The sequence below is a fragment of the Euprymna scolopes genome, chromosome 43 (assembly GCF_053919585.1).
Source record: "Euprymna scolopes isolate OS-2025 chromosome 43, ASM5391958v1, whole genome shotgun sequence".
NCBI lineage: Eukaryota > Metazoa > Mollusca > Cephalopoda > Sepiida > Sepiolidae > Euprymna > Euprymna scolopes.
Genome location: NC_136524.1, coordinates 42,477,462 through 42,489,390, shown reverse-complemented (window position 1 = coordinate 42,489,390; position 11,929 = coordinate 42,477,462). Strand labels below are relative to the sequence as shown.

General features: G+C 27.6%; 1 pseudogene; it reads left to right on the top strand.

The window, feature by feature from the left end:
* The first annotated feature begins 8,372 nt into the window (after positions 1 to 8,372).
* Positions 8,373 to 8,489, top strand: LOC145268543 (5S ribosomal RNA; annotated as a pseudogene).
* The last annotated feature ends 3,440 nt before the right edge of the window (positions 8,490 to 11,929 follow it).

Genomic DNA, 11,929 nt, shown 5'->3' with positions numbered 1-11,929 from the left:
CTATTCATATTAATGTTAATATGCGTCTAATCATATACGTACAAATATTAATTTACTTTAAAGAATAGTAATATGATCTTATTATATACATGTTTATACTTCTCTATGCGCATGTAAATATTTACCTATCTATAAAGGTGTTAATATTATCTTATTATATAAATATTAATATTTATTTATTTACATAATATTAATGTTTATCCATTTGTATGAATGTTAATATTTATCTACTTATATCAATATAATATTAATCTATTTATATGAATGTAGATATCTAATTATGTAAATGTTAATATCTATCTAATTATAGTGATGTTAATTATAATCTATTAAAATAAATGATAATATTCATCTATTTATATGAATTTTAATTTTCGTCTTTAGTATTTATCTAATTACATAAATTCTAACGTTTATCTATTTATGTGAAATTGAATATGCATCAATTCATATAAATGTTAATATTTGCCTAATTATAGTGATGTTAATTATAATCTATTAAAATAAATGATAATATCCATCTATTTATATGAATTTTAATTCTCATCTTTAGTATTTATCTAATTACATAAATTCTAACGTTTATCTATTTATGTGAAATTAAATATGCATCTATTCATATAAATGTTAATATTTATCTAATTATAGTGATGTTAATTATAATCTATTAAAATAAATGATAATATCCATCTATTTATATGAATTTTAATTCTCATCTTTAGTATTTATCTAATTACATAAATTCTAACGTTTATCTATTTATGTGAAATTAAATATGCATCAATTCATATAAATGTCAATATCTATCTAATTATATGAATAATATTAATATCTATCTAATTATATGCATATTTGTTTAAATGTTAATATTAATCTATTTATGCACATGCTAGTATTTATCTGAATATTGATATTCATTTTATTATATAAATGTTATCTAATTATATAAATGTTAATATTTATCTAGCTATATAAACGCTTATAATAATCTAATTATATAAATGTTTATATTTATCTATATATGTTAATATTCATCTAAATGTATGCATCTCTCTCTCTCCCCCCCCCTCTCTCTCTCTCTCTATATATATATATATATATATATATATTTAAATGCTAATATTTATCTAATTCTATAAATGCTAATCATAAATGATAATTTGTTTGTATAAATGTTCATCAAATTGTGTCGGGTTCTATTTTCTAATTTTGTTACGACAGTCCTCCTTATTCCTGCATCTCGATCAGAAGTCAGTCCTTGGGCAAATACTAAGCATTTTTAATTTTCTGCACTGAGGTATGCCACTTTGAATTCGTCGCAATATTTATTTACCATAGCTGCATACATCGCGAAATCATTTTCTATCATTCTTCTGCATATTCAGACATGACAAACGCTTATGGAATAAAACATACATTTTCAGGTTAAATGGTTCTTTAAGAAGATCCCTCGTCTCGATGAAAAATAATTTTAACGTTTTACAAGGTAAAATAAAGTCCACAAACTTGTTATGTTTAGAATACATATTAGTAACGAAGCTTTTCTCTGGTGCAACCACTGTTTGTAGTCGATATTAAAAAAAGTCTTCATACCAACGAAGATGACTGTTAAATGATTTACCTTCCGTAGTTGACATTGTCAGTAGCATTCTATATTGAATCATGTGAAAATGCGGTATTATTATCGCTGCCAAGCGAGGAGAAGAAAGAATATGAAAATATTCTTACTTTCCATGAGTGTGCAATTCAAACTTATGTCCACGCGCTTATTGGATTTTCGCTAGTTCCTGTTTTTTCTCCATTATTAGTGTGTTCTGAACATATGTTTGGTTTAATTTATATCTCTGTCGTAAGTTCCTCTGAGTACTGGAGGTATTTTAAATTCCATGTTTCGAAATACGACGTCTCCACTGTTATGGCCCTGTTAAAGTGTTGCAAGTTATTTATAAAGATTGGAATAGTCGATTAGTAAGTAACATAGGATCGTTCTACACCAACAGTTCATCTATTTCTATAAATGTTCATGTTTATGTATTTATATGATAAAATGTTAATATTTATCTATTTATAAAAATGAATGTTATTATTTATCTATATGAATAAATGTTAATATTTATCTATTTGATTAAATGTTAATATTTATATTTATTTACATAAATACAAATATTAATCTAATTATATGAATGTTAATATTTATCTATTTATATAGATCTTAATATTTATCTAATTATATAAATATATTTATTTATTTATTTATTTAAATATTTATATTTGTTTAATCATATAAATGTTAATATTAATCTATTTATATAAATGTCAGGATTTATCTTATTATATGAATGTTACGATTTAACCCTTTATATGAATAGCAATATATATATATATATATATATATATATATATATATATATATATATATATATATATATATATACAACCTTTGAGATTTGCCGGTCGAGTGTGAGGGAAAATTTACTCGCACAAAATATGTTTACTCGTCCGACTTTATGTCTTTGTTTCAGTCAATAATAGTAAATAATTTTACAACAATTCAATTATATTTTTATTCTTTATTCTTAATAAAAATATCAACAAACTATTCTTCCGATACATAAATTATGTCGTAAAATTTCATACAAAAATTAAAATATCTAGCCTAAACCGTGGGTGCTGGAAAAAAAAAGTGTTACGAAATCTCCGGGTATTCACGATTGTGGACTGAAATCTCCTGGTACGAGATCTCCGTGGCCCGAAATCTCCGATATTCAAAAAATAAAAATACCATTTAGCTGAAATGAAGTAGATTTCTTAGAAAATCGGCATGGTTTAATATCTTTTTAAAATTTAAACGATCAATTTTTCTTTGTAATTTATGGAAAAAAAACTTTGATATAGAACAGAAATTGGTCTCTTTTGTTTCTATGAAAGAATTCACCTCGGAACAACATTCTAAAATTTAGAATATTATTTTTAAAATTGGATATCGATGATTCTTTGAAAGTTGCGCAAAACAAAAAAGAGCATGCAAATATCTGAATTTATATAATTGAGAAAAATATGATTACTTACTTGTTGTATAATGTAATTTTCCGTGCGCGCTTGACGGAACGATGCTTTTTTTCCTCTTTCAAATGTTCGTCTTTACTTTTGTAAGCATGAAGTGTATATAGTTGTACTGTCGAAGATTTTTTTTCCAAATGAATTTCAAAATCAGAGAGCTAAATGAAGGCGGCATTTTGACTACAGGCCGAATGTGTAAATTTGACCTCCTGTTGACCTTTGGAGTGACCACTCTTTTTTCAATACGATATTCCAACGGGCTCAAGCTAGAGATGAAAGAATTCACAAATGATGAGACATAGGTCATTCTAACTCACCGCATATTTGAGAGTCGTAAAATAAATGAGTTTTTCTCGTTTCTTTATCTAAAGAAATTTTATCGACTGGCACGCGAGTGATTTATGACGTTTAGTCGCCCCAAGAAATTTTCAATCGACTGCGGCGACCGGTCGTGTAAAGTCTCAAAGGCTATATATATATATATATATATATATATATATATATATATATATAGAGAGAGAGAGAGAGAGAGAGAGAGAGAGAGAGACGGAGAGAGAATATATAGAATAAATGAACAACAACTTTATATTTCAAAGTACATGATGTTGACAATTTTATATTTTATTTCTTTACATCAATTGATTTGCACAGTTCTTGAGAGTATCTGTTTCGTAGCGCAAAATCAATCGCTTAATTATTATATCAATTAGTGAATGTATTATGCCCTTAAGTCATCAGAAAAAAATCGCAACAATCAATCCACCAAAAGGAATTAAAATGTGATACGACATGGCCAGAATCCGAAATTTGGAAGAGAAGCTGCAATTACTTTTATATTTTTCAATTGCACCATCTTCGATTTTAATCAAAGTCATTGAACCCCCCTCCTCTGACTAACCATTTAATTAATTTATGAATCTTCTGAGAAAACATACTATTTAATAATTACTAAATTTATTAATTTTATTAATTGTCATTTATGTCTACCTACTTACGAGAATAATTTCACCAAAATATACGTCATAAATTACAGATCAATATACATGTCCTAATATACGAACTAAAACTAATTTATAAAAAAAGGGAAAACACAACTATACGTACTAACAATCTCAATCTATGAATCTACTACCTAAATTTTCTATTTAATAATTATTACATTTATTATTTATGCATACATACTTATGGAAATAATATCAATAAAACTATGTCAACTAAATTATAAACTACCATATATATGTACAAAACCTACACTTAGCAACAAAAAAGGAAAAAGAAAAGACAACTTTTCGTATTACCAAATTAATTCGTGGCCTCATCATTACAAAAAGTTATATTTAATAATTAGTAAATTCAATAAGTCTAAGTTGCGTATACATAATTTTGAAAATAATATCAACCCCATAAACTACCATATCTTTTAATATATACGAAACTAATTTAAACTGCGAAAAAAAACCCCGCTTTATTAAAAATAGCCAAATCTCATGAATAAACAATTATCCGGAATAAAACTAAAACTACTTCAAAACTAATTTAGGTAGTAGATTCATAGATTGAGATTGTTAGGATATTGCTCTGTATTCACGTTGTGCTTCTTATATAATAAGAAAAAATATTTTTAAAGAACTAGATGTATATTTATATATATATATATATATATATATATATATATATATATAGCTGTGGGTACTAGAAAGCTGATTGGCTAACTAAAATCTCAATAGAAGGTGCATATATAAAAACAACAGACAACCACAAAATTCGCGCATAAATCTGAAGAATCCTAGAGTGGATGAAACGCGGAATATTATATTCAGTGTAACTTAATCGCCATATATATTTTATAAATTACTAACTAGCTCTACCTACGTATTGAGCACTTTTGAATAAATACTTAAAGTTTTCGTATAGTAAATTTATACTTTTGTATATTAATTTTATGTGAGTAAATGAAGTGTATATATATATATATATATATATATATATATATATATATATATATATATATATATATATATATCAAGCAATATAACGTTGTATTTCAATAACTTTCGCTAGTTTTTTCCCATACATAACCTAATGCAACGTTATTTTTATCTGTACATAATTTCGATTCCAATTCGCGTTTTTCTAATTTTTTTCACTCAAATCCCCTGATACAGCTTTGATAAATCGGGGGCGAAATCTGTCAGCTGACCCCTCCATTTTCTTTTCCCCCCTTTTATTCCCTCACCCCGTTAACTTTATTTTAAACGTTGACTTTATTTTAACGTTTTAATCACGAATTTTCGTCTTCCTTTCATGATTACATCATATAAATTTTGTACCCCTCAAATAATCATGAAATATATATATATATATATATATATATATATATATATATATATATTAATATTAATATTAATATTTTCTTATCATATTAATTTAATATTACACTAATTATATAAATGTGCATATTTATCTAAAAATATAAATATTTATAGTTATATAGTTTTATAAATATTAATATTTTTTAAATATATAAATCTTATCTAACATTATAAACGTTAATATTCATGTCTATCTATTGATATAAATGTTAATATTTATCTATTTATATAGAATGTTTATATTTATCTAATTATACAAATGTTAAACGTTTTTTAATATTTATCTTCTTACATAAGTGTTATGATTTATTGCATAATGTAATTGTTAATATCTATCTCATCTTAATATTTATATTTACCTATTTGTATGAATATAAATATTAATCCAATTATATAAATGTTTAAATTTATGTATTTATGTATTTATATGTATGTTAATATTTATCTATTTATAGAAATGTTAAAATTCATCTAATTTGTAGACATTTATGCTGATGACACTGCCATTTTAAATTAAAGATATTAAACGACCAAGTTCTCTCCGATTCTCTCTCCTCTGATATTGAGCACGTGGTACAATGGGGAAACGAGTGGCTGGTTACTCTTAATGCACCTAAAACCAAGCTTCTCTTTTTACATCATCAACATTCTGATCCCATCTGGCATCAATTGAAATGAATGTCTCTCGTCTTCAGGAGGCCTCAAGTTTTGATGAGCTTCTGGGCTTGACCATTACTCTTGATCTTACATGGAACACGTACATCAAATCTTGCTAAGGCCGCTGGAAAAATGGTGGGATCTTTCTATCGATCCAGTAGATATCTCACTGTTGATGCAATTCTCTATCTATATAAGAGCCAGGTACGTCCAAGGATGGAGTACTATTGCCACATCTGGGCAGGAGCTGCTAGAAAGAACTTGTCCTGCCTTGATAGAGTTCAAAATAGACTTCGTAGCCTCCTAGGGGATGTCCTTTTCTCTTCCCTGCAACCTCTATCTCACAGAAGAGATGTTGCTAGTTTGTCTCTGATGTATCATTATTTTCATGGAAAGTGTTCGACTGAGCTTCAGTCTATGGTCCCCCCTCGCCAAACTTTCACAAGGAACACTCTAGTTGAAAACACTATCAATAATTCCCCCCACTCTTTATCTGTGCCTAAACCTAAACGTATATTCCATGAACAAAGCTTCTTTCTTAGAACTGCACGCCTGTGGAATTGTCTTCCGTTTTCCTGCTTTCCGGCTTACTACAATATGGTTGTCTTCAAGTCTAACGTAAATAAGTTCTTGATGAGCCGTTCCATATAAGTTAACAAATTTACCGAATTTTCATTACTAATGATTACTATATTGTCCAATTTCTACTATACACTCTTTAACTCTTATCCTTGAGTGAATTCTTGGCCTTGATAATGTGGTGATACCTGTGTAAAAAATAAATTGTATAAATGTTACTATTCATTTAATTTCATAATTGTTATTATACGAATCTTAGTATTTATCTCTTTATATGAATAGCAATAAAAATCTTAATATATTAATGGTAATATTAACTTCATTAAATAAATGATGATGATATTTTTGTATTAATATTTATATTTATCAAATTATATAAATTTTAATATCTATCTAATAATTTAAATATTTATATTTACATATTTATATATATATATGTTAATATTTACATATTTATATAAACATTAATATTTATATATTTGTTTGAATGCCTACTTATCTTACTTATCTTATGTAAATGTTATTATTTACCTGATTTTACAAATGTTTATTATAATCTATTTATGTAAATGTTTTAATTCATCTAATTCTGTGAATGCTGATATTCACCTATTTATATGAATTTTGTTTATCTATAAATGTTAATATTTATATATTTATACAAATGCCAATATTTATATATGCATTTGAATGCTTAGTTATATTATCATATAAATATTAATATTTATCTATTTATATAAATCTTATTATTTACCTGATTTTACAAATGTTAATTATAATCTTTTTATATAAATGTTTTAATGTATCTATTTATTTAAATGTTATTATTTTTCTATTCATATAAATGCTAATAATTATCTATTCATGTTAAAAACGTTTACGTTAACGTATATTTTATAATTTGTATCAACATTTATTTATATTAAATTTGTTATCGTATTTTAGATTGATACATAATAATATTTTGATATTTTTATTGATAAATGCTAATCTTTAAGTATAGAAACATTTTTATATGAATAATTTTTGTTTTAATTTAATAACATTCATTTTATTTTACATTAACATCTTAAAATTGTAAATTTCTGAATTATATGAGGAAACACTAATGTTAATATATAGAGATAAATGTAAATATTTACCTATTTTTATAATTAACTGTTTTCTTTGACATATACAAATGCATATTATTATATTAAGCTCTTATGAATAATAGACAACTATAGAATAAATATTTTAGTTATTATCCAAGAACATATTCTAGTATTTTTCATTTTATATAATTAGATGTTCACATTTATATGATTATAAGTATTTACTTCAATATAATTTTATGTGTAAATATTCATATTTTGCATATAAATACGTTTTATGAAAAACAATTATATTTTTTATTTATGTGAATGAATATGATCATTCATGAATAACTATTAATATTTAATTATCTATATGAATATATGCTTATATATATGTTTATTCATATAAATATATATGTGAATATTTATTTACATAAATGTATTTGTAACTGCAAATTATTATGAATGAATGCAAATATTTATCAATTCAGATGAATAAATATTAATCGTGATTTATTTACATGATTAAATCTTAATATTTGCCTATTTTTATGGATTTGCAATAATAAGTAGTTATCATATAAATAGTCATATTTATCTATTTGTGTAGATATACTATAGCAGTTAGTAATGCAGCATAATCGCGTTGACACACCGGTTCTCGTCAGATCACCAAAGTTAAGCAACGTTGAGCCTGGTTAGTACCAGATGGGTGACCATTTGGGAATTCTAGGCGCTGTATGTGCTCTCTGCTTATCTCGGTATTTGTTTCCAGTCATCCTGAACATACACTTCACTTGCCACTGGTATTTAACAATGTCGTCTCAGCAGAGGTGTGGCTGGAGATTAAGCACATCCCCCCACAAAAATTTCACGCGCAGGCACCCCTTCGGGGGTATCAATAGTCTGGCAAAGACTGAAGGGGCCCTATTTACTTGTATAAATAAACATTTATATTAACAAATACTAATGTTTATTTATTTGAGAAAATGTTAATAATTTACTAATCATATTAATGTTTATCTATTTATACAATATATTTTACTATGTATTTATTTATATTAATAAAAATTAATCGAATCCTGTTGTCTATAAAACATTTTCTTCGCACTTTTAATACACGCTGATAAACTAGTTTTTTTTTTTTGCAATCTTAATAATTGATAAATTAACAAAGTTTTAATTACATTACAGCGACATTATTAACAGGAAAGAGTGCGGGACACTATATGTTTTGTGTGAGGATGTTAATTCGGCAGCGGGGAAGTGTCACTCTGGTATTCTCTCACGCTTTCTAGTTTTGTTTATAACTTATATTGCCAACATCTACATTCATCTACATCCCTTGATCTGTATCTGATTGTTCGTTTATTTCAACATTCCCACGTCATCGTTCAGCAATTCCATTTGCATCGTCTTTTGCTCGGCGTTGTCCGTCCCCTATACAACAATAATATTTATTAATTTATATATTAAATGGCAACATTTATTTATATGTATAAATATTAACATTTATTAATTCACCACGGGGAACTGTAGAGATATGATCGCAACGATAATAAAAAAAAAAATTGTTTTTTTCTTCCGGGATTAAAACGTAAATAAATAAATACGGGAAGGGATTACCCAAATTCTCCAGAGACAACGGTAAAACATAAGATAGAAAAACACAACTGAAATAACAAACAAAAGGCCGATGGGAATTATGAATGTAAATTTATTTATAACAACACAAAAATAAATGAATAAAAATTCAATTATTTTGATAATTTAAAGACGTAATGCATAAAAGAAAATAAATCGTCTTGATCGAGAGAGAATGTTCAAGCAAAATACCAGATCTCAATACGACATTTTCGTACTGGTTATTATCGCCTGCGCAGTTCAAACAAAGAGAGAGTAAGGGAGAGAGATAGATAGATAGAGAGAGAGAGAGAGAGAGAGAGAGAGAGAGAGAGAGAGAGTTTGCTTCACTCACTGTCTTGGCGACTTTACTTCGTTCTTCTTCTTATCCGATTTCCTTCGTTCTTCTTCTTCCCATCCGATTTCTTTAAAAAAAACTGGCTCCAAATATATCAAATAGACTTCTTTTCCAATGTTTATTAAGCGCACCTCCTCGACTTTTATCCACCGCAGTATTACTGCTAATCATATATCTGTTCTCAGTGTCGCTGTTGTCTGCTGCTTCCCTCAGCAGCGAGGAGCAGACTCTCGTGTGTCCTTTGTCGTAAGCGCGCAGGTTAAAATGCCCCCTCTCTCTCTCTATATATATATATATATACATCCCCCTCTCTATACAGCCTGCCAGCGTTCGCTAGCTGATTTCTTTCTTTTTTTTCTTTCTTTCTTCTCTACTGTCAGCGCTCGTTAGCTATTCTTTCTTTTCTTTTTTTTTACCACTCTCAAAATACCTCTTCATATCCTCTCTTGTGATTGTTTTCTTGTTTTTGGGGGGGACTGAGCGCAGACGACAATACAATTGATGAAAATAAAACAAAAACAAACTCATATTCTCTCTCGATTTCGAGCAACATATAAAAGAATAATTAATTATATTTTTTTACTAAAAATGTAGCAATACAAATATATGAAAATATTTATTTGTATATTTAAAAATCAATATATATATACATCTACATAATTATAAAACTCAAATGACCTTGTAACGATGTATGTTACCCACTTTCCGGTTTACGACATCCGGTTGCGAGTGCGTGCATGGCCTGCGCACTGAAATATTAACGTTATTATTTCGAAATTATTATTTAACATGGGAAGAGTGTGGCTTAAAATAACTTAAACGTAATACAGAAATGAACGATGTAAAAAAAAGAGCAGACAGTATTAACAATTGTTTAATTGGATACTTTAAACGCAAAAAAAACCCAGAAGATCAATTGGGACGCTGAAATATTAACGTTATTATTTCAAAATTATTATTTAACATGGGAAGAGTGGGGGTTCCAAATTATTATTTAACATGGGAAGAGTGGGGGTTTAAAATAACAATAATGCAGAAATGAACGATAAAAAAAGCAAATATATAAAAAATTTAATTTAGCTATAATAAGTATTATGGTATCTGTTCAGTGCACATTTACCTATAAGTATGGCAAACCACTTATAATTCAGTAACTGTAATTTTTTTTCAAAAATAATCAATTTAATAAACAGAACGACTCATAGAAATCAATCTATATTCTTTTTTCATTTTAATATACTTTCATTGTTTCTGTTATATACTATTTTCTTTACGTCACAAGTGTCACGCTCATATATGAATTCCGTAACTAATATAACATACTGACCCAACGGGTCACGAGTAGTCTAGTATATGATTAAATGTAACTTTTTATGCATTTCTATGAATTTTATTTAATCAATAAATGGTAATGTTAACATATTCATATGAACAAATGTTATTTATTTATTTATACGAATAAGTGTTTATGTGTTTCTATTAATACGAATAAATTCCTATACTAACTTATTTATATGTTTTATATTCCATTTAAAAGTAAAACTAATCTTGCACAAGTTATCGGCATCGAATGTATTGTATAACTCAATAAATTTTGGGGTGCCACCCATACGAATTCTGATGATGGACTATTTCTGACGTCACTTCCGATAACCAGTTTCTGCTATTGAACAGTCTGAACATGTGACTCAGTCGTAACTTTACTTTTTCCTTCCAGTTAAGCGGAGTCGCACTCAACGTAGACCCCTACTACCAGGTCTCCTTCTCCAACATCAGGGGTCTACGTTCCAACCTTCCAGAGGTTGAAACACAATTACAGGAGACGAAACCGGACATATTCTTTCTAAGCGAAACTGGCATAGGATCACCCACTTCCCTAGACGAATTCATAATTAAAAGATACTAAATACACATCTATATCTGACCCCCAAGATCGCCATGGGCATGGAATATGTGCCTACATTAAAGATGGCTTTCCATGTGGTAGGGATATCTCCAGAGAAGACACTAATTTACCTTATATGTGCTTTCGGGTTGCACTAGCTTACACCACTGCATATATATTTGCCCTCTATCGCCCCCACAACAGTGGAGTTACTTTCTTTAAGAGCATATATGAGAAAATTGACCACATCCTGTCTGCTCATCCTTCGGCTAACATTCACATTTGCGGTGACTTCAATGTCCATAATGTGGAATGGCTG